Source organism: Lynx canadensis, chromosome X (assembly GCF_007474595.2).
Source record: "Lynx canadensis isolate LIC74 chromosome X, mLynCan4.pri.v2, whole genome shotgun sequence".
NCBI classification, from domain to species: domain Eukaryota; kingdom Metazoa; phylum Chordata; class Mammalia; order Carnivora; family Felidae; genus Lynx; species Lynx canadensis.
In genome coordinates, this window is record NC_044321.2 from 94,799,524 (window position 1) to 94,827,201 (window position 27,678).

Below are 27,678 nucleotides of genomic sequence, written 5' to 3' on the forward strand. Positions count from 1 at the left end.
GGCCCGCACGTCACAGGGATGGGGGCAGAGCCTTCCCAGGCTTCGTTTCCCTGCAGTGGCTCGTTGTCAAGTGGCACGAACCAGACTGAAAGTTGCTTCTGCATCAGAATCCTTTGGAAATCTGTGGGGCGCCTCTGACTCTGGCCACCTCATACCACGTGGCTGGATGCAGTATGGACTGAGAGATACCTAGCTGGAGACCCCAGACTGGACTATTTAACACACCTTTGGCGTGGGCCTCCAAGAAAAGTTTTGGCTGGCTCAACTCTTTAGCTGCCTGGACAGGCAGGATCCCTCTTTGGTGTATGGTTGACTCTCAAATACCTACATTAAGATTTTCTATGGCGAATCGATCATGCCAGGCCGTCTCTACCCTTCTCAGTCTACACGCGCTTGCCCACCTCCTCTAGCCATCAGTTAGAATCAGCTTGGAAGATATATACCCATTTTATTTATGTACTTATTTTTTAAAATATATTTTGAATGTTTGTTTATTTTGAGAGAGAGAGAAAAAAAAGCATGAGCGGGGGAGGGGTAGAGAGAGAGAGGGAGAGAGAGAGAGAATCCCAAGCAGGCTGAGCGCTGTCGCCACAGAGCCGGATGCGGGGCTCGAACCCACGAACCGTGAGATCGTGACCTGAGCCGAAATCAAGAGTCGCATGCTTAACCGACTGAGCCACGGGCGCCCTAATATTTACCCATTTTAATGTCAAGCTGAGAAAAGTGAATTAGAGGCATAAGTCTCCTGGGATTCAGAGGAAGGGCGTGGATAGGTCACATAATGTATTCCAGAGTGCCTTTCGGATTTTCGGCTGGCTTTAAGAACCTGCCATGTCGTTCTCCACGACCGTGGGTGAGTGAGTGAGCCTTCGTTAGCTCTGCTATCCCTGGGGTGCTTTGTCTCCTTTCTTCTCCACCCATCCCTATGTGCAGAGCAGATCATAACCCGCCTGCCCTCTCGCATCCTATCCCATTTCATCTGCATCGGGTAACTCGGGATTTTAAAAAGGGCTCCAGGTCTCTTTTACTAGCCCCAAATCACATTGGAGTCACAGCGGCCCCCCGAGGCTGCACCTCGGCGGCCAGCTGCTCTCAGGCCAGCCGGACCAGAGTTGGGGTGCGCCCTCCCCTCTGGAGGGCAGGGCTGCGGACAGCAGTCCGGGATCTCTGCTTCTGGGGGACCTTCCGCACTTGTGGCTGTGAAGTGGGTGGCCCCCACCCAATCATCTGCGTTGGGGGCAGAATGAGAACGAATAACCACAGGACCTCTGCATGCCCAGAAGCAGAGAGAGAAGGGGGCAGACGGGCCGGGGCACGAGGACGAATCGTGGGCAGCGGGTGGAAAGGGCGATGTTGCCAAGGAGTCGAACGATGGAGGGGACGGTACTGAAAGTTCTTACCTTCCCGTACATCTCAGAGTTTCCCCGGGGCTCTGAAGGGAGAGGAGCCCAACTGGCAGAGTGGAGAGAAGGCTTCGGAACCCGGGAGAAGCTTGTGGAGCTGCCGCATCAGAGAGAGCACGCTGTAGCCCAGCACTGTCCTAGAAGACTTTCTGTCTTGAGGGAAATGGTCTTCGTCCGTGTTCTCCAACAGGGTGCTCATTAGCCACACGGGGCTTTTGAGGACTCGAGATGTGACTAGCGTGACCAAGGAACTGAGTTTGAGGTTTCATTTGCCTTTAATTAATTCAGATGCGCCGAGGCACACATGGCCAGCGGTTATCTGATGGGGGAAGGGCAGCTCTGGAGTCACGGTTGGCCCAGGCGAGCGGAAGTCGTCTGTCACCGTGGCTCATGGCGCAGACTGCGTGCCGTTGGACGGTGCCGGCCGAGTGCTGCGTTGCCATTTACCACCCCTGCCACCTTGGGCGAGTCACCTACCCTCCCGGGGCTTATTTTCCCATCCGTAAGATGGAGATCACAACAGCGCCGACATCACAGAGGGCTGTTCGCAAGATGAAATGAGCTCATCCACGTAGGACTCTTAACAAAGTGCCTGGCGTCCCTGGAGCGCTCAGGAAATGGTCGCTTTTATGATGTTTTTGGTGGCAGGGTGTTATGAGGTTTACTCCTACCTTATTTTCCTGTGCTTTGGCCCTAGTCACGGAACGCCAATAAATCAAGCTCCCTTGCTCATGGCTAGAGGTATGAGGATAATGGCGTTTGCCCTCCTCGACTCCCTGGAGCGCCACAGCAAAAGATCCGTTATTTGATTTTAGGACTTTATTGTGTCTGAGCTTTGAACGAAATGAGATTTTAAAATGAAAGAAAAGATGAAATAGGCAAGGTCAGAATAACAACATGAAAAAAGTCATATGCCCCACATTCCCCATTTCCCCATTCATTGAACGGGCCTTTCCTGAATCTGTACCGAGAGACGGGTGATTACAGGCACAGACCCTGCGCTTGTATCTGCTACTTACTAGCTGTGTGGCCTTGGGCAAGTTACTTCACCTCCCTGTCGCTATATCCAGATGTGTCAGTTGGGCATCATGATAGTACCCGTCTTTAGGGCTGTCGTAAAGAACCAATACGTGCAAAGGACTTCCGGAATTACTTGGCGCTAACGAGCACTTGATAAAGATTGGCTGATGTGATCGCGATATGCTAGAGACTATGTCAGGTGCTAGAAAAACCGAGATGAGTAAGTGCCCTCCCTGCCCTCATTATGCTTGCAGGCTAGCAGAGAGGGAAAGACACACAAACGTCTAAATCCAATATGGTGTCACCGACGATAAAGTTGGAGTGTGCACAGGCTACTGAGGGGGAATCGAGAAAGAAGAGATCAAGTTGGCTTGGTTGGAAGCAGTCTGGAAGCTCCATGGAACTGGAGAACAGGTGGCAGTGGGGGTGCGTGGCAAGTACATGTTTGCGGACAGAAACAAGGATCATGGGTCTAGAGGAGTGAAGGCCACCGAGAGATCGGTAAGGCTCAGATACAAGGCCGAGGGAGTAAATGGAAGATAAGGTCGAAAAGGTCAGTAGGGAGCAGGTCCTGAAAACCTTTTACGTTTTGGGCTTAGGCATTTGTACTTTAGGGGCACCTGGGTGACTCCTTTGGTTAAGCGTCCGACTCTGGGTTTTGGTTCAGGTCAAGATCTTGAAGTTCATGGGTTCAAGCCCCGTGACGGGCTCTGCATTGGCAGTGTGGAACCTGCTTGGGATTCTCTTTCCCTGTCTCTCTCCACCCCTCCTGTGCTGTCTCTCTCTCTCTCTCTCTCTCTCTCTCTCTCTCTCAAATAAACTAAAAAAAAAAAAAAAAGGAATTTGTACTTTATTTTGAACAACAGGAAACCCTCAAAGGGGTTTAACTAGGGAAGTACCACAATCAAGGAGCTTTAAAAGGACCCCAGTGGCGGCAGTGGGGGGCAAGGTCGGAGGCAGAGATACCGACCAAGAGATGATTGTAGAGTTCCACGTAGCAGATGATGAGATTGAGGAGGTGAAGTAAGTATTGCAGGGACAGAAAGGTGGGGAACGGCCCTGTAGATGTTAAGAAGAGACCCGATCAGCTGACGAATAAGTGATAGAGGATACGGAAGGAGGGCCACTTTTGGAGAGGGAGTCTATGCAGTCATTTCAGGACATGTTGGGTGAATATAAGGTGGTGTGGTGGTGGCTCTGGAACTCATGGAAGAAAGAGGTTGGGACTGGAGGTGTGAATGCAGGAAATCTTGGGACACCTGGGTGGCTCAGTCGGTTGAGCGTCCTACTTCGGCTCAGGTCATGATCTCGAGGTTCGTGGGTTCGAGCCCCTCGCTGGGCTTGCTGCTGTCGGCACGGAGCCTGCTTCGGATCCTCTGTCCCCCCCCCCCCGTCCCTCCCCTGCTCGCGCTCTCTCAAAAATAAGTAAACTTAAAAAAAAAAATGCAGGAGATCTTAAACTCTGCATCAGGCCCTCATTTTTCCCCCCATTCTCCACTTTCTTCTGAGGTTATCTCCACTGCTCTCAGTCCTTTAGGCTGATGAATTTCAATTTTCAATCTCTCCTCTCTAGCACTCACCACCTCACTAAGGTCTAGACTTCTTTTTTTTTCTTAGTTTTTTTTTCCCCCATTTTATTTATTTGAGAGAGAGAGGGAGAGGGGCAGAGGGAGAAAGAAAGAATCTTAAGCAGGTTCCATGGAGCCCCACGCGGGGCTCGATCCCACCATTCTGGGATCATGATCTGAATTGAAACCAAGAGTCAGATGATCTGAATTGAAATCAAGAGTCAGATGCTCAACCGACTGAGCCACCCAGGCGCCCCGGTCTAGACTTCTGTATGCAGCCGGCTACTTAGGATTCCCAGTTGGATAACTAATGCACGTGTCCCATTTACCATTTCTAAAACTCAGTTCTTGAATCAATCCCCACCCCCACTCACCCCTCCCCTAGTCTTACATTCTCAGTGAATGGTACCCACCGTCTGTCTAGTTGCTTAAGCTAACAACCTGGGGGTCAAACGCTCTGGTTGTTTCTTCAGCTCGCTTTTGTAGGCAGTCCTTCCTCTGCCTACCCCTTTAGAATCTCATTTCACTCTCCAGGCTCTCCCTGAAGTGATGCTAACTAAGACCCTACGTTCCCCGTGGCTTCAGCAACCTCCATCCAGACCCTGGCCCCTTCGTTCCACAGATACCCACTGAGCACCTGCCGGGTCCTGTGTTGAATGCTAGGGATTCAGTAGGGACCAGGCAGATAGAGTCACCTCTCTCATGGAGTTTATCTTTGACTGGTGGGGAAGGCATACAATAAACAAGCAAACCAATAAATGAAAGAATTCCAGATTGATAGTAAGGGAGATAATAAAACAGGGTGATGTGATGAGACACTGACCGGGGCCGGGGCCCTACTTAGTCAAGATGATCAGGGAAGGCCTCTCGGAGGAGCTGACATTGGAGCAGAGATGTGGCTCAGCTTTGCACTTTGCAAATGCAAAGACTCTCAAGAGAGAACAAAATCGGGGCACCTGGGTGGCTCAGTCGGTTAAACATCCGACTTCGGCTCATCTCGTGGTTCATGTGAGTTTGAGCCCCGCATGGGGCTCTGCACTGACACTCTCTGCCCCTCCCCGCCTCGCTCTCTCTCAAAATAAATAAACTTAAAAAAAAAAAAAAAGAGGAAACAAATTTTAGGAGCATAGCGAACAAGGATAGCACGATGACGTAAGATTAGAGATTCAGACAAAGGCTCTTATTCGGTCAAAGTAAAGAGCTTAGATGTTATACTCAGTACAATTGAAGGCTCTTGGAGAGTTTTGAAGCAGGGAGCCAGATATGGCATGATTTAAATATTTAAAAGTTGGCTCTGGCTGCTGTGTGGAGAATGGCCTGTGTGGGCAGGGAGGCCAGGGAGGCCAGGGAGGAGACAGTGGTGGCTCGGGTTACACGGGAGGGAGGCCGGGGGAGGCCGAGGACAAGGAGAGAAGGAAAGAGAGAGGAATACGTGAACTGAGGAGACCGGTGGAATTTGCTGGGTGAGGGATGGCAGATGAAGGAGGGGAGGCAGCCAAAGGTCCTAGCACAGGCCCCGGCAGGTGCTCCGTGGGTACCTGTGGACCGAATGGGTCAGGGCCTGGATGGAGGTTGTCGAAGCCACGGGGAACATACGGTCTTAGTTAGCGTGGCTTCAGGGAGAGCCTGAAGAGTGAAATGAGATTCCAAAGGGGTGGGCAGAGGAAGGACTGCTTAGAAAAGCAAGTTGAAGAAACAACGGGAGTGGTGGGAGGAGAAACAGGGAAGTGTGATGTTACAGAAGGCAGTCCCGCTTCCCTCTCCAGAAGTAACCCATGCTAGCAGATGGGCGGGTAGCCTTCCAAATCCTCTTCTGTATATTTACATACATTCACAAATGTTTATATTACATGCATATGTAGTTTTGTGGTTTTAATATAAATGAGCTCAGAGTACATGCATTATTCTACCCCTTGCTTTTTTTTTTTTTTAAACAACAGCTTTCTTGAGCTATAATTCACATAACGTACAATTCGCGCATAGAAAAGTGTATGGTTTTTTAGTATCTTCCCAGATATGTGCAACCACCACCATAGTCCATTTTTAGAACGTTTTCATCATCTCAAGAAGAAGCCCTGAATCTTTTCGCTCTCCCTGCCTGTCACCAGTCTCCTCGCCCCCAACCCTAAGCAAGCACCGATCTCCTTTCTGTTTTTACAGATTTGCCTGTTCCGGGCTTTAATATAAATGGAAGCATAGAACACGTCTTTTGCGACCGGCCTCTTTCACTTCGCACGGTGTTTTCAGGGTTCGTTTATGTTGTACTGTAAATCACAACTTCATTCTTTTTTATTGCCACGTAATATTTCACTGTATGGATAAGACCGCATTGTGTTTAGCCATTCAGCGGTGGGTGGATGATGGGTTGTTCCCCCTGTTGGCCGTTAGGAAGGATGTTGTTATGAATGTTCAATTACAAGTGTTGATGTGGACACGTATTTTCACGTCTCTTGAGTATATTCCTGGGAACGGAATCATCTATGTTTGACACTCTGAGCAGCTGCCAGGCGGTTTTCCAAAGTCACTGTACCATTTTCCATCCCCAATGGGCGGTTTGCTATCACTTACTTTTTTTTTTTTAAGGTTTACTTATTTGAGAGAGAGAGCGTGAGTGAGGGACAGGCAGAGAGAAAGGGGGACAGAAGATCTGAAGCAGGCTGCATGCTGACAGCAGCGACCTGAGCCAAAGTCAGACGCTCAACCGACAGAACCACCCAAGCGCCCCATTGTCACTTACTTTTTTATTTAATGGGCCTTGAATAGTTTCCCATATTTCCGTATTCCAAATACGGAAATATGCCAATATGCCAATATGGCATATTTCCGTATTTCCATACGGATTTCTTGTACACTTAAAAGCTATGTGATATTTCACAGAGATCCTTCTTTTCAAGATGATCCTGCCTAAACCACTGTGTTATTTCCTCCCCGCAGGGCCCGGCAGCCTGGAAAGAGAAACGGTGGTGGTGGATGATCGCACCGATCCCGATTTGGAAGTTGTGTGGCAGGTGACTTAGAAGGATAAGGTGAGGAACGGTGTTGATGGTAATGGTAAGTGAGTACTTGAAGTGAGTGATCAGCCCTGGCACAGATCAGTCCTGGTAAGTGACAGTGACGAGAAGCTGGAGTGTAGGTTTTGCATGAGAGTGGAGAGCTGGTTTTTTGTCTTGTTTTGCATTTACCCATTTTCTCTGATTTCCTTCCTTCCTTCCTTCCTTCCTTCCTTCCTTCCTTCCTTCCTTCCTTCCTTCCTTCCTTTCCTTCCTTCCTTCCCTCCTTCCCTCCTTCCTTCCTTCCTCCCTAAGATTACATCATTCACTGCTTTGCATTCTCAAACGGCTGATTCAGAACAGAATATAACTTTGTCTTGTGACTCAGAGTGTGCATTGTGACCATCTGCTTTTGCCCTGGACCTCTGAGGCGTGTAAGAATATGTCTTTCTCTATTAAATGGGTCCCAGATCTCTGTGCTTTTGAAATCCTATCTGCCTCAACTTCCATCTTTACTTTTTGGTGTCGGAGACTGCGATGTCAGAGCTTACTGTAGGTTCTTCTAATATACAGTTTCTTGCCCGAGGACTGGACTCCTTGCATCTCCTGTGAAGTTTATGGGTTTCACGATAGCGATTTTATATGCCGTTTCGATGCTTTTTCTTCCTCTTGTAGGTTTGTGGTTACATTGTGGCAGAGGTTATGAGAAATCTGATCTCCAGAGAAGAATCGGTGGCTCTTTAATTTGATCTAAGCTATTTGGGGCAGGCTAGATTTCCGGCACTGAGGACGTTAAGGAATAAGTGTGTGTTCCCCCTTATCCACACTCTTTTCCATGGTGGGGACCCACTCTGTTTAATATCGTCACCACTGGCTGCGTGTGGCTTTTACAACTTAAATATAAATTAAATGAGTAAATCAAATTACAAATTCAGGGCCTCAGTAGCACTGGCCACATTTCAAGTTCTCGGCAGTCCCCTGTGGCGAGGGGCTTCCATCCTGGAGAGCGCAGATATAGCACATTTCCATCATCACGGATGGTTCTATCAGACAGCGGTGGCCTAGTCTTTGAGCCAATCTCCTGTCAGGTTTCGCCTTCCCGGACTGGAGAGTCTCATGTTTTTAGCGGAGGCCACGCTCCTCCCTAACGTACAATAGCCCCCAGCTTCCCATCCCTGATCATGTCACTTGTCTACTGTCAGTGTAGTAGTTTTCTGTTGTTGTTATAACAAATTACCGCAAACTTTATGGCTTAAAATAACATGAATCTATTACCTTAACGGTTCTGGAGCTCCGAAGTCTAAAAGCAGCCATTTTCCAGCTTCTGGAGGCCATCTGCATTCCTTGGCTCATGCCCCACCCCCTCCATCTTCAAAGCCAGCACAGAGCATCTTTAGATTCTCTCTCACACTCTCTGACCTCGGTCTGCTTCCACGGGCGCATCACCTTCTCTGACTCGTACTCTCCTGCTTCTCTCTTATATGAAGTCTGTCATTAGATCGGGCCCACCAGGATAATTGAGGACATTCTCCCCATCTCAATATCCTTAACTTCACTGCCCCTGCAAAGTGCCTTTTACTATGTAAGGTGACATATTCATCCATCCCAAGGATTAGGGCATGGACATTTTGCGGCGTGTGTGTGGGGGGGGGGATCATGTACGCGGATGTCCCAAGGTTTTACACGAAGGGAGGGGCGTGTTTGAAAATCTTCTTTTCTGGGACGCCTGGGTGGCTCAATCGGTTGAGCGTTCGACTCTACATTTCGGCTCCGGTCATGATCCCAGGATCAATCGTGGGATTGAGCCCTGCATCAGGCTCTGCACCGAGAGTGGAGCCTGCTTAAGATTCTCTGTCTCTCCCTCTGCCCCTCTTCCCTGCTTGCTTACGTGCTCTCTCTCTAAAATGATAATAATAATAATAATAATAATAATATAATAATAATAAAATAAAAAGACTTTGCCTAACCCAAGGTCATGAAGAAAATAAATAAATAAATAAATAAATAAATAAATAAATAAATAGGTAGATAGATAGAGAGATATTATTTTCTGCCTCTGTCCTGTCAGGAAATACCAAATTTTGATTAAGATTCTCTCTCTCTGTCTCTCTCTCTCCCTCTCCCCCTCTCCCAGTGTTCTCTCTCTCTGTCTCCAAAAATAAATAACAAAATAAATCAATGACATGAAAAGACTTTGCCTACCTCAAAGTCATTAAGATTTTAAATAAGTAAATAAATAAATAAATTTAAAAAAATCTTATTTTCTGCCTCCGTCCTGCCAGGAAATACCAAAGTTTGGTTGTTCTGACGTCTCACAGTAGGATCGTATGAATATAGTGGCACAGCCTTTCTTCTCTCTCTTTCCCCCACACAGACCCCCAGAAAACCTGGAAGCGTGATATATCAACCAAGGCAAAGCCCCCAGAGCTTCTCTTCGCCCAGGAAAGGGTGGCAGCTGAAAGCCTGAGTCATTCCTGGGAGAAGCAGCAGCAGAAACCGGAGTAAAAACGGTCTTCTATTTTCAGGCTGGACAAGACGGCATAGTCTCATTTCTCCTCGCTCCTCCCCACCAAGTAGAACTGCGAGTGCTAGAAATGATTCAAGAGGCAACCAAAGAAGAATTCCCAAAGGTCTAAAGAGGAAGACAGAATGGTCAGGAACCCCAGGACCGGGAGACATCGTAGCAGCAGGGCGCCTTTTGACTCCCCACCCAGCAGAAGGAGGGGAGCCGGGCCCCCGCATTTCCCAGTAGGCAGCTTCTTCCTCCGGATTGGATGCGCCAATCCGCGTGGGCCCCGTGGGCCCCCGGCAACCCCGGCAAAGGGAATCCAGCAGGGAGCCCCGCTGACACGAAACAGCCGGGGGGGGGGGGGGGGGGACACGCTCTCCTCCCCCGCCACGCGGGGCTCCCCTCCCTTGCCACGAGACACTGTGCGGCCAGGGCATCGTCATCAAGGGCAAATCCGACCACCACGAGTCCTCTGGCCCAGGAAGGAGAGGTACCAGGATGGCATATGGCACCGACAAGGGGCGCGGGTTCCACCAGAGCAAGCAAAACCAGGGAAGCTTAGCTGTTCCCGCAGACTAGAGACTCACTCCCTCCACCTGCGGGCCTCAGGCCACCCAGCCTGGTGGAACACCTTCTGCTCCCTTAGGCGGCACCGGTGCGGACCGGCGGGGGCCCCGTCAGCGCCACATTAACAAGCGGACCAAAATAGCATCGCAGAGGCTCTGCAACGTAAATGGTCGTTGAAATCACAGCCTACAAAAGTAGGCCAGGACCTGCACGCTAAACCTAAACGGAGTGACCGCTTACTAAAACAAAAGATTTAAATAGCCTCCTGGGGCGCCTGGGTGGCTCAGTCGGTTCAGCGGCCGACTCCTGATTTCGTCTCAGGTCATGATCTCACGGTTCGTGAATTCGAGCCCCACGTTGGGCTCTAGGCTGACGGCGTAGAGGCTGCTTAGGATTCTCTGTCTCCCTCCCTCTCTCAAAAATAAATAAACATTTAAAAAAAGAGTTTAATTTGTTTTTAAACGTTGATTTATTTTTGAGAGACAGACACGGCACGAGCAAGGGAGGGGCAGAGAGGGAGGGAGACACAGAATCAGAAGCAGGCTCCGGGCTCGGAGTTGTCAGCACGGAGCCCGATGTGGGGCTCAATCCCACGAACTGTGAGATCATGACCTGGGCTGAAGTCAGACACTTAACTGACTGAGCCTGACCTAGGTGCTCCCCACCCCCCGTCCCCGCAAAAAGATTTAAATAGTCTCCTGACATAATAGCCAAAATGCAATGAAAAATCTCCTCTCATGCCAAGAACTAGAAAATCAGGACTTGAATAAGAAAAGACAATCAGCTGACATCAATAGGGAGATGAATCCAATATTAGAATTATCTGACAAGAATTGTAAAGCAGCCATCACAAAAATGCTCCAGTAAACAATTGCAAAGTCTCTTGAAACAAAGGAAAAAATGGAAAATCACAACAAAGAAATACAAATTATAGAAAAAAAGCGCTAAGTGGAAATTATAAAACCGAAAACTTACAGTAACAGAAATTAAAAAAAGAAAGCAACTCAGTGGGTCCATAGTATAGTGAGACGCCAGAGGATAGAATCAGTGAACTTGAGGACATATCAATAGCATTCACTCAGCGTGAACAACAGAGAGAAAATAGACTGGTAAAAAAATAGAGCCTCAGAGACCTGTGAGAAATAAAAGATTTGGGGCGCCTGGGTGGATCAGTTGGTTAAGCATCCGGCTTCGGCTTAGATAATGCTCTCACGGTTTGTGAGTTTGAGCCCCACATCAAGCTCTGTGCTGACAGCTCAGAGCCTGGAGCCTGTTTTGGATTCTGTGTTTCCCTTTCTCTGCCCCTCCCCCTCTCTCACTCTGTCTCTCTCTTTCAAAACTAAATAAATGTTGGGGCGCCTGGGTGGCGCAGTCGGTTAAGCGTCCGACTTCAGCCAGGTCACGATCTCGCGGTCCGTGGGTTCGAGCCCCGCGTCGGGCTCCGGGCTGACGGCTCGGAGCCCGGAGCCTGTTTCCGATTCTGTGTCCCCCTCTCTCTCTGCCCCTCGCCCGTTCATGCTCTGTCTCTCTCTGTCCCAAAAATAAATAAACGTTGAAAAAAAAAATTAAAAAAAAAAAAACAAACTAAATAAATGTTAAAAAAATTTTTTTTAAATGAAATATCGAAAGATCCAACACTTATGTCATCTGAGTCCCGGATGGATATCAAAACCAGACAATGACAGTACAAGAAAAGAAAGAAAGAAAGAAAAAGAAAAAGCAAACTACAGGCCAGTATCCCTCATAAATTTGGACACAAGAATCCTCAACAAAGGCTTATGAGCAAAATGCATTCAACGATGTATAAAAGAATTATATACCATGATCAAATGGGATTTATTCCAAGTATGTAAGGCCGGCTCACTATTTTTAAATCATTCAGTGTAGACCACCATATCAATAAACTAAAGAAAAATCATATGACCATATCACTTGACACAGAATAAAACATTTGACAAAATTCAACATTCATGACAAAAACTCAGTACACTAGGAAGAGAGGGGAGCTTCCTTAACCTCATAAAAACCATCTATAGAAAACTTACCACTAACGTTATACTTGATGGTAAAAGCAGAATACTTTGCCTCTTAAGGCTGAAATAAGGCAAGCATGTCTGCTCTTATCACTTCTATTCGACATTATACTGGAAGTTCTAGCCAGCACAACACGGCAAGAAAAGGAAATAAAAGACATCCAGATTGGAAAGAATCAAGTGAAACTGTCTCTATTTGCATAGGACTTGGTTGTCTACATAAAAAAAAAATCACAGGGGTTCTAAAAAAAAAAAAAACCCTTCTAGAACTAATAATTCAGCAAGGTCATATGACGCAAGATCAATACACAAAAATCAATCACGCTTCTATATACTAACAACGTGGAAATCTAGATAAAAAACACAATACTATTTATAATTGCTTCAAAGAAAATGAAATTCTTAGGTATCAAACTTAACAAAACATGTTTCATCTATATGCTGAAAGTTATAAAACACTGAGGAAAGAACCCAAAGAAGACAATAATTTGAGAGACTTACTGTATCCGTGGGTTAGAAGACTCCACATAGTAAAGATATCAGTTTTCCCCAAATTTATCTATAGGTTAATGAAATCCTTATCAAAATCCCAGCAAGGATTTTTATAGGCATAGATAAGATTATTATAAAATGTATGTTGAAAGACAAAGGACTTAGAGTAGCTAAAATGATGTTTGTAAAGAATAACCTGGGGGGGGTGGAATCACTCTTTCCAATGTAAAGGCTTACTATATAGCTATAGTAATCAAGACAATAGTGGAGGGTAGACATATAGATCAATGGAACAGAATAGAGCACCCAGAAATAAACCCAATTTGTTCAACTGAATTTCGATAAAGGTATAAAAGCAATCGAGTGAAGAAAGGGTAGCCTTTTCAACAAATAATGTGAGAGCAATTGACTTCCATAGGCAAAGAAAGAAAGAAAGAAAGAAAAGAAAAAAAAGTGAAAAGGGAAAAAAAGAAATAAAAATGAACTTTGACCGAATCATCACACTTTATACAAAAAAAGGAACTCAGAATGGATCACAGACTTAAAGGGTCAAACTATAAAACTTGTAGGAAAAAAACACAGGAGAAAAATCATGATCTAGTGTTCAGCAAGGAGTTCTTAGGCTCAACACCATAAACGTGACACATAAAAGGAAACATCTACTAATTGAAGTTCATCAAAATGAAAAAAGTTGCTCTCTAAAAGATCAAGCTACAGACTAAAAAAAATATTTGCAAACTGCATATCTGACCGAGGATTTGCATCTAGAATGTATAAAGGGTTCTCAACACTCCATACAATTAGAAAAGGGGCAAAAGAGATGAACGGACGTTTCACTAAAGAGGATGTGCAGATGGCAAACGATCCATGAAAAGATGTTCAGCATCACCAGCCAGCAGGAGAATGCAAATCAAAACCACCATGAGATATTACCACGCACCCATCAGAATGGCTAAAATAAAAAATAACGACAACACCAAATGCTGGCGAGGATGTCAAGAAACCGGATATCTCATCCATGTGTTGTTCGACCGATTAATAGTTAAGTAAAATGTGGTATATCTATGTCATGGAATACTACTCAGCAATAAAAGAAATGGGGGTATGGTTCACACAATGACTCGAAAGGATCTCCTGGGAATTTCACTGAGTGAGAAAAAGCCAGTCTTCGAAGGTTACATACTATGTGATTATTTATATAATACTCTTGAAATGACAAAAAGACATGGGGACGTGGAGAGTGAGTGCCAGGGGTTAGGGAATAGGGCAGAGAGGAGGTGGGTGTGGCTGAAAATGGTAACAGGAAGGATCCTTGTGGAGATAGCACAATTCGGTACTGTGTTGGTGGGTACATGAACACGCACTTGTGATAAAATTGCATAAAACTAAATACAGAGACACCTACAAGCAAATGATTACAAGTAAAACCGGGGAAATTTGCACAAGGTCAGTGGATCATAGCAATGTCTATATCTTGGCTGTGATATTCTACTCCAGTTTTATAAGACGTTACCACTAAAGGAAACTCAGTAAAGGGTACACACGATCTCACTGTATTATTTCTTACAATTGCATGTGAATTTACAATCATTTCAAAAAGCTTAATTAAAACAAAGATAAAGACAGAAAATTAGGGCCTCGAATATTTTGCCAGAAGCTGGATTAAGGAATCTGGCTCATTGTGCATTAAACTAATTGGCCATCTGGCTACCAGACTGGATAAGTATTTTAAAAAAATGGGGCGCCTGGGTGGCGCAGTCGGTTAAGCGTCCGACTTCAGCCAGGTCACGATCTCGCGGTCCGTGAGTTCGAGCCCCGCGTCAGGCTCTGGGCTGATGGCTCGGAGCCTGGAGCCTGTTTCCGATTCTGTGTCTCCCTCTCTCTCTGCCCCTCCCCCGTTCATGCTCTGTCTCTCTCTGTCCCAAAATAAATAAAAACAAAAAAAGTTGAAAAAAAAATTAAAAAAAAAAAAAATGACTCCCCAAACCTGGGTATGCAGCACGTGAGAGGGCCTTAATAATCCACAGAGGTACTGTTCACCTTCTGGAAATTCTCAGTAACCAAATTGATTTTATTTTTTTTATTTTAAGTTTTAGAGAGGGAACACGAGCAGAGGAGAGAGAATCTTAAGCAGGCTCCACACTCAGACCGAGGCTCGATCCCACAACCCTGGGATCATGACCTGAGCCGAAATCACGAGTCGGATGCTCAACCGGCCAAGCCACCCAGGTACCACACACAGTAACCACATTTAATGGAAAATCACTTTCACGAGAAAGCAAGCATTTGTCATCTACATCTTCGTATCAGCGGGCAGCCCTAGGAAATCAAAATACGCTATCTCAACCTGTGCCCGCTCTCGCCTTTCCAAAAGCAGAATCACTGGCCTGATCTGTTTGTGGAGCCAACATGTGAGGCCTCAGTGGGCCTGTTAACTCTACATGGTGAAAAGCCGTCCCCAACCCTAGCCAGTCAGTCAGCTGGCTCTGACCACAAGAGAAACTTCGAGGTGGAGAGGCTGTGGATGATTGGCTATAAACCCCGTTTCATTGCTAGCCATCACCTCCAAACACATTCAACACCTTCCTTAGGAGGAGCTCAGAGGGTTACCATAATCTTTTCCCAAAAGCCCTTTTCATGCCTGTTCTTCAGATCTGGAGCATATTTTTAAAAAAAATTATTTTGAGAGAAGACACGGATGGGGGAGAGGGTAAAGGGGGACAGAGAGGGAGAGAGAATCTTAAGCAGGCTCCTAGCTCAGCACGGAGGCTGATGCGGGGCTCGATCCCATGACCCTGGGATCATGACCTGAGCCAAAATCAAGAGTCAGACACTCAACCGACTGAGCCCCCCCCAGCCGCTCCCAGACCTGGAGCATCTTGAACTTATCACTTGATTTTTTTTTTAGGGGGTAAATCTGATTTTTCAATGGGAAAAGTAATTGTCCCTTAATTTAGTTTTTAAGTTAATATGTAGGAAGGTCGACTTATTGGTCTATACAGTTCTATGAATTTTAACATATATATAGTTCCATGTAATCAACACTGAAATCGGGATACAGAGCAGTTGTTTCATCCCCTAAAACTCCCTACAGCTACCCTTTTGTTGTCATACACCCCCCCCCCCACAAACCCTGGCAACCACTGATGTCTTTCTCCATTGCTACAATTTTTCCTTTTTTTTCTGAGAATGTCATATGCATGGAAACACACAGTAGGTAACTTTGAAACTGGCTTCTTTCACTCAGCAAATGTCCTTGAGATTCAGCATGCTGTTGCATCTATCAATAGTTCATTTAAGCACATTTTTAATTTTTAAAAAAATTGTTAACGTTTATTTTTGAGAGAGAGAGCGCGAGTGGGGGAGGGGCAGAGAGAGAGGGAGACACAGAATCCATAGTGGGCTCCAGGCTCTGAGCTGTCAGCGCCCCGATGCGGGGCTCGAACTCACGAACCTCGAGACCATGACCTGAGCCGAAGTGAGACGCTTAACCGACTGAGCCACCAGGTGCCCCAAGCACATTTTTAAGTTTAAGAATTGCTCCCTGATTTTATTCAGATTAGTTCTCTAAGCAGGCTCTGTAATAGTATAGTAACAATATAATTTCTGTGCCATTAAATCACCTTTGGTGACTGACAGTGATTAACATATTTCTCTTATCCAGTTTTTAATCTATTTCTTCTGATGAAAAATGTAGAGAGGCAAGAAGTAGGTGGTAATTTCTAAACCAGCTTTACAAGAGTTCTAAAGCCAGAAAGCAGCATCTCTGAGAATCTGACCTATTCAGTTTTTTTTTAATTATTATTTTAGAGAGAGAGAGTGTACGAGCAGAGGAAAGGGGGGAGAGAGAGAGAGAGAGAGAGAGAGAGAGAGAGAGAGAGAGAGAGAGAGGATCTTAAGCTCCATGCTCAGCACGGAGCCCGACACAGGGCTTGACCACGACCCTGGGATCATGACATGAGCCGAAATCAAGAGTCAGACGCTCAACCGACTGAGCCACCCAGGTGCCCCTGAACTTTTCTTAAATCACTTCTCTCACCACTTGGGGAACCTATCAGGACAGCAGTGACCAGCGAACTTCTAGCCATGCATATGGTTCTTGCCTTGGAGCTCCTATGTGGTTCTTGAGCCGGTCCCACACAAAGGAGCGAGTACAACTGTCTCGGGAGTCCTTCAACGGCCCTCCTGAGTACCCCGACATGTCTTTTACTAAGGTTTAGTCATGGCTGAAATTTCTACCATTAGAATCACTCATCTAGGCTATCGAATTCCATAACACCTCTCTACAAAAAATGCAAACATGTCACTTACGGGGATCCCCCATTATGAAGTTGGGGCCCGAGAGATTAGAAGAAAACTTTTTGATTTGGGGTGTAGGACAGGTCTGGAGTGGTGCTCAGTGCTAAGGAATGGGAACCCCAGCTTAAATTAGAGGTGGGACAGGGAATGACCCTGTGTGGCCAAGTGGCAGCAGGAGGTACTGGGACCCAAGGAGCTGGGCTAGAACAGGGGAAATGTTCCAAGGGGGGCATGCTGAGAACACATGTTGCCTGTTTCACTAATGTACCTGGGTCCTGCCTCCGTGGGCCCCCACTGTTGAGTTGGAAAGCTAGACAGACGCCTTGTTCGTTTCTGTCTTATCTATCTGCCAAGTAAACACTAAATGAAAGCTCTGAACCCCAATTTAAAAAAAAAAGTGTTTGAATCCAGTGTGTTGAGCCAAAGCTAAGGAGAGAGGGGCACCTTCGGATCTCAGGAGAACTTTATTCTTTAGTTCATCCTTCTCCCCAGAGGCAGGCCGCTCTTAAAGTCCTATACGTGAAGGGAGCTCATTGGCCAGGTATGACAGACTTCAGGTGGAGGGTAAATGGAACCGGTTTCCGTGTGAGGAGAGGTTCGGTGTCAGGTGGCCAGATTTATCTAGAGCTGAGGGGGACAGGACAGCCCTTGCAGCCCGCGCCCGGAAAGTGAGCTCCCCCTCTGCCCGGGGTTAACCAGAGCCTTGGTCTTTTGCACCAGCATTCTTCCACAACCTTCCCGCGACACAGACACGTACAAGTAATGGAACAAGAGCGCTTGTGTCCAGTGATGCAGCTAATTTCTGTCCATTAGCCGATGCCCAGCAATTAGTCAATTGGTAGATTGTGCTTGAATTAACCCGGTTTCAATTTAATGCCTCGTAAAACCGAAGGCTGCTTATTTTATGCGGATATAGGCGGCTCTTAAATGCATCCAAAGAATGTTTAAGACAACAAAAGCACCACTTATCACCTTGGTTCCTTACAGATTCAAGCCGTATAATGACAGCGGCCCTTGGTTAAGTTTCCCGGGGGGCGGGGGGTGGGGGGTTCTGGCTGTGGCACCCCTACTCGAAGCAGGTATGCTCAGGTGTGGCCCAGGATGCGGGAGAACGGGGCGGTAAGACATCCCAAACCTTTGGGGTGCCCGGGTGGCTCAGTCAGCTAAGCATCTGACTCTTGATTTCGACTCAGGTCACGATCTCATGGTTCATGGGATCGAGCCCCCACATCGGGCTCTGCGCTGACAGCGCTGAGCCTGCTCGGGATTCTCTCTCTCTTTCTCTCTGCCCACCCCCCCCCCCCAAATAAATAAATAAACATTAAAAAGAAAAGATACCCCAAACCTTTGCAAAGTAATAGTCGCAAAAGAGGTGCTTTCTGAGAAGGAGCAGGAGCGAAATGCACGCAGGAAGCCACTAAGGCACCCGAGAGCCAAATGCGGATGGCAAAAGGGAAACAAAGGCACCTTCAGAGCCAGGGAGCCGGGAGCCTTTCGTGTCGAGGCACGAACGCTTCCAACTTGGGCAGCAACCTCCCCTACGTTTTCGTACATCTAATTTTCCATTTTCACTTGCTCGTGCTTTTTACCCAGCCCCCACTGTGGGATGGCACGCTAATTGTCTCATGGTGGTGATACCATCTGCCGGAAAAGCTGGCAGCCGAGCGGTCCCCGTCGTCCAAACTCGGGGCCTGCCTCTACCTGCCCCGCCACGAGAAACAGAAAGGCAGCGTGTGGTCCCCCGGACCCTGCTCAGGGGACTGACTCAGCTTCACAGAGTGAAGCAGAAACCGAGAACTTGACCGGTGCTCCAAGCGGAAGCCTTTGCCTATGGTGTTCAGTGCTGAAGTTTTGGGACTTGGCCTATGTCAAGAGCCAAGATAGACCATACGACATGGTCAAGTGTGAGGCTCCGGGCACGTGGGTGTCTTGTTCCTGGCTCTGATGTACATGAACAAGTTAGTTTCCTTAAGTTTTTAAACATTCATTTGTATTTTATTTTATTTTATTTTAATTTTTTTTTACATTTATTTATTTTTTGAGAGACATAGGGAAACAGAGCACAAGTTGGGGAGGGACAGAGAGAGAAGGAGACACAGAACAGAAGCAGGATCCAGGCTCTGAGCTGTCAGCACAGAGCCCGACGCGGGGCTCGAACCCACGAGCTGTGAGATCATGACCTGAGCAGAAATCGGACGCTTAACTGACTGAGCCACCCGGGCACCCCTCATTTGTATTTTAGAGAGACAGAGCACATGAGTGGGGGTGCAGGGGGAAAGAGAGAGAGAAGGAGGGACTGTGCTAATAGCAGAGAGCCCGATATGGGACCTGAACCCACGAACCCTGAGATCATGACCTGAGCTGAAGTCAGACACTTAACTGACTGAGCCGACCAGGCGCCCTGGACAAGCGAATTCCTTGACCACTGCTTTCACCTCTCTCCCTGGTCACCTGGGCACAAGAGCGTGAGAGGGTCTAGATGGTACAGAATAATCCCATCTTCAGGCCTGCGAAACAGCTGAAAGGATGTGGCTCACTCATAGATCAGTTGTACCAGCTTTTTGTGGAGAGGACAGCACGGTCTATTCACAGTCCCACTCTTACCAAAGTATTTTTGAGCTTCAGGAGAACCGTGAGGGACCCAGGCGTTAACACTGGTGAATTGTTCCCAGCTGGCAGGATGGAAGAAGGCGGGCAGGACACGGCGTCCTTAGTCTCATTGCCCCTTCAGGAAAGCTTTGAAGGTTTGGTAGGAATAGGAGGTTACTGGGGACGTCTGGGTGGCTCAGCTGGTTAAGCGTCCGACCCTTGATGTCAGCTCGGGTCATGACCTCACGGTTCGTGAGATCAAGCCCCACGTCAGGCTCTACGCTGGCAGCACAGAGCCTGCTTGGGATTCTCTGTCTCCCTCTCTCTCTGCCCTTCTCCCACTCACTCTCTTTCTCTCTCTCAAAATAAATACACATTAAAAAAAAGAACAGCTCATCACTTGAGAACATCGGTGACCCCCCCTTTCTTGTATATGTATTAGAATATTCTCGATGCTTATGACAACTGTGAGGGATGCTATGAGGAGAGGAAAAGACTCACCATCTCCTCCAAAGTTGGCAGGGTTGGGGCGTGCATCTTGACTTGAGCAGTACAAAAGGCGCTTTACGTGTTCTACTTTTGAGCCATTGACTTGATGTCAAGGACACCCGGTCTCACTGTTGTACGGCTGAGCGCCGACATCAACAGAGGTCCCTCACATTTTCCCTTTGCCTCTTACTTGCTTTTGTTGACCTTATTTTGGGATTGTCTCGGTCCTTTGGAGTTTTGCCTCTTACCAGGAGCTTGAAAACGATGTGGTCAGCTTCCACCCGTTTGTATTAACGTGGAAGAGTATTAATACCACCACAAGAAAAGCATATATAAACCAGAAGTCAAAGAATAACAGAGTGTTCCAACTGAAGGAGCCATAGAAGGGGCCAGCCCCATTCACTTTTACATATGGGGAAACAGAGGCCCGGGGGGGGAAGGTAGCTGGCCTCATGATTCCTCTGCCCGTCCTTTTCCCAGGATATATGACTTTACTGTTACATATTTTCTTTTCTTTCCTAAAAGTTTCTTTATTTTTGAGAGAGAGTGAGAGCGTGCATGTGTGCATGAGTGCGAGTGAGGGAGGGGCAGAGAGAGATGAGAGAGAGAGAGAGGGAGAGAGAGAGAATTCCAAGCAGGCTCCACGCTTAGTGCAGGGCCTGACGTGGGGCTCAATCTCGCGACCGTGAGATCATGACCTGGGCCGAAATCAAGAGTCAGTCGCTTAACCCACTGGAGCCACCCAGGCGCCCCTATATTTTCTAGTTATGATTTGTACAGGTTACTAGTTGGCATTTCTGGGGCGTGTAGCCAATTGGGTGTTAAGGGAAATGGATCCAGAGCCATGCAATGGTAAGGAAAGCTAGACCCAAATTAAACATTCACCCTGGGGGCTCCTGGGTGGCTCAGTCAGTTGAGCGACCGACTTCGGCTCATGTCATGCTCTCACGGTCTGTGGGTTCGAGCCCCGTGTTGGGCTCTGTGCTGACAGCTCGGAGCCTGGAGCCTGCTTCGGATTCTGCATCTCCCTCTCTCTCTGCCCCTCCCCTGTTCATGCTCTGTCTCTCTCTGTCTCAAAAATAAATAAAGCATTAAAAAAAAATTAAAAAAAAAAACAAAAACATTCACCCTGAATGATCAGATCTGGAAGCGGCCACTCACTTGCACTGTTAAGCGTTGGCATTGCCCTGTGTTCTGTCCTTGGTCCTCTTTTTGTTTTGGTTTTTAGTTTTATTTATTTATTTTGGGAGAGAGTGTGTGAGTGCATGCGCGCGGGGCAGGGGCAGAGAGGGAGCGGGAGAGAGAGAATCCCAAGCGGGCCCCACGCTGTCCGTGCGGAGCCTGACACGGGGCTCCATCGTGTGAAATGTGAGATAGTGACCTGAGCCAAAATCAAGAGTCGAGCGCTCAATGGACTGAGCCACCCAGGTGCCCCTTGGCCCTCTTTTCTTGTAGTAAGAAAGAGAAGGTCTACAGTCAGGATTGGTCTCTGTGGCAAAATAAGACTAACTCTGGATTGAAAAGCTATTAACTGCAGTTCTTAGCGTTTTCTGCCTCTCTTTGAGGGTAATGTATCCTTTCTCCAGTTCAATGCCAACCTTTTCACCTGCCCAACAGTTCTTTAGTCTTCCCTTATACTCGGCTACATTTGTAACCATCACAAAACGTCTGTTCTGTTTTAATAAAAAACAAAAATCTTTTCCCCCGTGTCCCCCTGGTCAGCCACACTCCCTGAAAGCAGAGTCTATACTTGATGTTCTACTTCCTTCGTTTTCATTCACCCCAATGCCAAACTCAACGGATGCCTGTTAGTCTGTATTTTAAAATTTTTTTAACGTTTATTTATTTTGAAACAGGAGACAGAGCATGAACAGGGGAGGGTCAGAGAGAGAGGGAGACACAGAATCCGAAGCAGGCTCCAGGCTCCGAGCTGTCAGCACGGAGCCCGACGCGGGGCTCGAACTCACTGGCCACGAGGTCATGACCTGAGCCGAAGTCGGACGCTCAACCAACTGAGCCACTCAGGCGCCCCTGTTAGTCTGTATTTTAAGTAATCTTGCTCTGCAGCATTCGGCATCATCCAGGCACTCACCTGCTTCAAACTCTCTTCGTGGCTTTTCTTCTCCGGTTGTCCCACTCCTGTATTCCTCAAGGATTTTATTTGATAGTAGTTATGTTTGGGGTTAAATCTCCTTTACTGCAATACTTCCCAACCTATCGTGTCTCAGGAAGGGATGGTAGAGCCCCAGACACAGATAGCCGGTAGGACTAGGGATAGATACGTAAGCAGAGGGAGGAGGATGCCTGACCTGCAGGGGTCTGTTCTGTCCCTCCTAGGAATGGAGTGAGACAGAGGAAGGTGACTGGGAGGAAAAAACACTGAGAAGTTGTGTAGACCCAGAGGCTGAAGCTATGATTCTGGCCATGTGAGAGAGGGCACGTGACCTGAAGACACTGCTGGGCAGAGAAGGGGATGGGGACATCAAGCCGATACTCCCAGAGAACTGAGGAAGAGATCCTGAGAGAGACGTGGAGTAGCATAGGGGGGAGAGAGGGAAAACTTTGTGAGAGGGATCAGCGGGGAGAGGGGAGTGGTGGAGGGAGAGGCCGGGAGAGGGCACGGAGACAACTTTCTAGATCCTGGGAGCTGCTCGTGGTGCTTTACTGCAGTAGGTGCCTGTGTGATTCTCCTGGAGCCTGGTAACAGCCCTTTCTAGTACCTCATTTTAGTGGGTGATATCGTTTCTTGCAACCTTTATCCCGAGGTACCTCTTCTCCCTCTAACTTCTCAAACTCTCCCTGAGTGATCTCATTCACTTCTTTTTACAGTTTAAAATGCTTTTATTTCTAGGGGCGCCGGGGTGGCTCGGTCAGTTGAACATCCGACTTCGGCTCAGGTCATGGTCTCATAGTTCATGAGTTCAAGCCCCGCATTGGGCTCTGTGCCCCCCCTCTCTCTCCGCCTCTCCCCTGCTTGTGTTCTCGCTCTCAAAAATAAATACAAGACATTAAAAAAGTGTTTTTATTTCTATAATGTAATTCATGCATAGAGCTAAAAATAAATAAATAAAAGAGTACCAAAGGTTTCTAATGATAAGCAAAAGGCCTTGTGCCTACCCCTTTCCTACTTCCCAGAAGCAGTGACTCCTTGAAGTATTCCTTACAGTGTTTCCCTCGGTCATTTAAAAGAACATGATTATCTTAAATAGCACGTTTAAAAGAAATATGCTATTTCTTTTTTTTTTTAATTAAATTGGTAAACTATACACAGTACAAAATTTACCATTTTACCCATTGTTAAAGTGTACATTTTAGTGGCATTAAGGACATTCACACTGTTGTGGCTCCTGGGTGGCTCATTACGTTAAGCCCCTGACTCTTGATCTTGGCTCAGGTCATGATTTCATATGGTTTGTGAGATCGAGCCCTGAGTCAGGCTTTGCGCTGATGGCACGGGGCCTGCTTGGGATTCTCTCTCTCCCTTTCTGTATGTCCCTTCCCTGCTCTCTCTCTCTCTGTCTCTCTGTCTCTCTGTCTCAAAAGAAACATTGAAAAAAAGGACATTCACACCGTTGTGCCACCATCCGCACCTTCCACCTCCAGAACTTTCTCATCATCTCAAACTGAAATTCTGTAGCTATCTATGAAACGGTGCCTTCCGATCCCCTTCCCTGCAGGTCCCTGCTAACCACTGTGCTAGTTTCTGTCACTGTGAATTTGACTCTTCCAGGAAAAGTCCTATAAATGCAATCCTATGCTATTTGTTCTTTCCTGTCTGGCTTATTTCCCTTAGCATAACGTCTTCGGGGATCATCCATGTTGTAACAGATATCAGACTTTCATTCCTTTTTAAGGCCGAATGATATTCTATTTTATACACACATGGTCGCCCATGCACACGCGCACACACACACACACACACACACACACACACACACCAGATTCTGTTCTTCTGTTCGTTCGTTGATGGACATTTGCGTTGTTTCCACCTTTTGGCTATTATGAACATGCTGCTATGAACGTAAGTGTACAAATACCTGTTTGATTCCCTGCTTTCCCTTCTTTGGAGTGTGTACCCAGAAATGGAAGTGCTAGATCGTATGGTAATTCTACATTTGCTTTTTTAGCCTCTGCACTGTCAGCACAGAGCCCAACGCAAGGCTTGATCCCATGAACTGTGAGATCATGACGTAAGCCAAGATTAAGAGTCAGACACTTAACCAACTGGGCCACCCAGGCGCCCCAGCAAATACTTTTTAAACATCATCTACTGACTTTGTATTATGGTAACTGAGGGATCATCCGCTCTCTAGCCCCCATGTGCTGATGGCTTTTGCATCTATATTTCAAACCCTGACTTCCCCCCTGAGCTTCAGGCTTTTATTATCCAAATGCTGGCTGGACGTCTCCATGTTGACGTTAAGCTCAGTGTATCCCAAAATGCTTGCCCCTGCCCCGCCTCCAACCTTCCTCTTCCTCTGGCTATTGTATTGTCCCCTACCCCAGCGAGCGTCACCAAAGGCTGCCCAGTCACTCAAAGAAGAAACCTAGAAGTTGTCACAAACTGCTCCCGGACCTTACCGTCCAACGGATCACCAAGACGTCCTGATTTTCCCTCTTCAGTGTCTCAACTCCATTTTCTTCTTACCCACTGCCACTGCTGTAGTTCAGAAATTTCATCGTTTATTGATCGAGCCACCCTTGCAGCAGCCTCTGTATTCGCCCTCCTTTAATCCTGCTGGAAATCGATTTAAGCCCATGTAGCCTCTCACATCGCCACTGATTTTCATTGAGTATCGGTAGCTTCCAATGATTAGAGATGGCTGTGGGTTGTCATCCTTACCCCACGCCCCACCCCCCATCGCCCTACCAGCCGGCACACTCTAGTGAAAACAGGACCTCGACCCAGTTCTGCCAGGCATATATTTATTAGTAGTTAGACATAGTGCCCCACCCTGTCCTCATAAGATCCATTAAGCCCCACACAGGAAAGGCTCACTGAAGCGCATTTGGAACCTCTCCAGTAGTAGCATTTTAGCGAAACTTGTGGTTCGATCAGGCAATGGAACCATCCGTTAGGCGTCGGGACGCAGGACCCAGTGGATTCCCGGGCCTAGATGCCGCTCTGGGCTCCTCAGTTTCTTAGGCCCCATTCATGAAAGGGCAGGTCACGGACGTGTGTTCCGCATTGGGGTGCTTCAGATACGAGCTGTCCCTGGGGTGCGTGGATACACACGTGTATATGCATAGGTGTATGTCTGTGTTGAGTATTTTGTTTTTATTTTAGAGAGAGAGAGAGAGAGAGCAGAGAAGGGGCAGAGAGAGAGAGCGAGACAGAGAATCCCAAGCAGGCCTCACACCGTCAGCACAGAACCCAACATGGGGCTTGAACCCACAAATCATGCGATCGTGATCTGAGCCAAAACCAAGAGTCAGACACTCAACTGAGCCACCCCGGTGCCCCTGTGCTGAGTATTTTTTAAACGTTTTTATTCATTTTTGAGAGGCAGAGAGAGACAGAGCGCAAGTGGGGGAGAGGCGGAGTGAGGGAGACACAGAATCTGAAGCAGGCTTTAGGCTCTGGGCTGTCAGCACACAGCCCGATGTGGGGCTTGAACTCATGAACTGTGAGATCATGACCTGAGCCGAAGTCGGACGCTTAACTGACTGAGCCACCCAGGCGCCCTGTGCTGAATGTTTTTAAAGTGAGTTTTAGACCATATAACAAATCTACCCTCCCATGTACATCTGTCTGTATTGTTCCACTGCATAAAACCCTTCCATGGTTCCCTGGTCCATGTGAAATAAAATCCGACTTCTTCAGTGACATAGAAGGCCTTTCGAGATCTTTCCCCTACCTCTTTCCTCTTTGGACTTAACACTCCCGTCTAGAATTACCAGCTGAATGGAGTTAGCCCCCACCCTCGATGCCGGTTTGGGCTCACCCTCTCCCCCACTTGCCTTCACCTGGCTACCTCTAACTCATCCTCTGTGACTCAAGCCCGGCATCGGGCCCTTCAAGAAGCCTTTCTTGTAATCCCATTCAGAGTAAAGCTTATTTATGTTAACTCGTGCATAGCGCTTATTATGTGCCAGGAACTATTCTAGGCACTTTTAATCCTCATTGCAGCTCTATGAGTTAGATCCTGTTATTATCCCTCCTTTCAGATGAGGAAACTGAGGCACATAGAGGCTTAACTTGTCAAAGTTCACAGAACATAACTGGGAAGTGGCAAAGCCAGACTTCAAACCCAGGCTATCTGGCTTCAGAGTCTGTGCTCTTAGAAATCCGTGTGCCGTGCTGCTTCTCCAGGGCCCTTTTATATTCCCACATCCCCCTAAGCCCACCTCTGTCTCAGCATTTAACATAAAAGTTTGCAACTGTTTCTTTGTGTGTGTGTCCCCCGCTTCACTGTGAGGGTCTTTTTTTTTTTTTTTTTTAATTTTTTTTTTCCAACGTTATTTATTTTTGGACAGAGAGAGACAGAGCATGAACGGGCGAGGGGCAGAGAGAGAGGGAGACACAGAATCGGAAACAGCTCCAGGCTCTGAGCCATCAGCCCAGAGCCCGACGCGGGGCTCGAACTCACGGCCCGCGAGATCGTGACCTGGCTGAAGTCGGACGCTTAACCGACTGCGCCACCCAGGCGCCCTGAGGGTCTTTTTTTTAATGCTTATTTATTTATTGTTGAGAGAGAGAGAGCCTGCACATGAGGGTGAGCGAGGGAGAGGGGCAGAGAGAGAGAGAGAGAGAGAGAGAGAGAGAGAGAGAGAATGTGAATCCCAAGCAGGCTCTGCACTGTCAGCACACAGCCGGACGCAGGGCTCGATCCCATGGGCCATGAGATCATGACCTGAGCTGAAATCAAGAGTCGGACACTTAGTCAAGGCTGAGCCACCCAGGCACCCCCACCATGAGGGTCTTAAAGCTTAATAGTCTCTGAGGCAGTGTGGTATGGTGGTTAGATCATGCAGGTAGATATACCTGGGGCTCAGTCCCACCTCTGTTACGTACTAGCTGTGTGACCTTACACAAATTATTGGACCCTTATCCGCATTGTAAAGTGGGGCTAAGGATACCCTGTAGGGTAATGGAAAGAATAAAATGAGACGGCGTATGTAGGGCACCTAGCAGAGGGTCTCTCACAGTAAAACCAAAACCAGCAAAAACTCTCGGTAATATTTGACTCTCACAACTAGTTATTATTACCTCCGCATCTCTAGCAACTAGCATAGTGCCTGGGAAATAGACACTTGAGAGCTATTTGTTGGACTGAACAATTATGGAAATCCTCTAGGGTGACGTAGATATTTAACGTATAACTTAGCGGATAACACTTCGGAGATGGTCCCCTGTAGTTAGGGCACCCATAAGACTGTTACCTCCAGGGGTGCCTGGGTGGCTCAGTCGGTCAAGCATCAGACTCTTGATTTTGGCTCAGGTCATGATCTCACGGTTTGTGGGTTCAAGCCCCATGCGGGGCTCTGTGCCGACAGTGTGGAACCTGCTTGGGATTCCCTCTCTCTCTCTCTCTGTCTCCGCCCCTTCCCTGCCTATGTGCGTGCGCTCTCTCTCTCTATTAAAATAAATAAAAACTTAAAAAAAAGAGTGTTGCTTCCAAAGAGCAGATGGCCCTGTAGCTCTTCAATCGATGTAAGTAACAAGCATATCATGTCGGTCCTTGCTCCCGTTTATTTTAATATAGCTAAAACTCAAAT

The 27,678-nt window shown here is 47.3% G+C and overlaps 1 long non-coding RNA gene across 2 annotated transcripts in view; it reads left to right on the top strand.

Annotated features, from left to right (window-relative positions):
- The window catches only part of LOC115507493, an 80,150-nt gene that overhangs the window by 31,978 nt on the left and 20,494 nt on the right, over window positions 1–27,678 (top strand). The window contains exons 3-4 of one of the 2 annotated variants that reach the window (XR_003966670.1): window positions 6,926–7,017; window positions 9,356–10,370. This is a non-coding gene — a long non-coding RNA (uncharacterized LOC115507493). Of the gene's footprint in view, window positions 1–6,925; window positions 7,018–9,355; window positions 10,371–27,678 lie in introns of those variants that run through there. The other variant, XR_004343230.1, reaches the window with a different exon arrangement.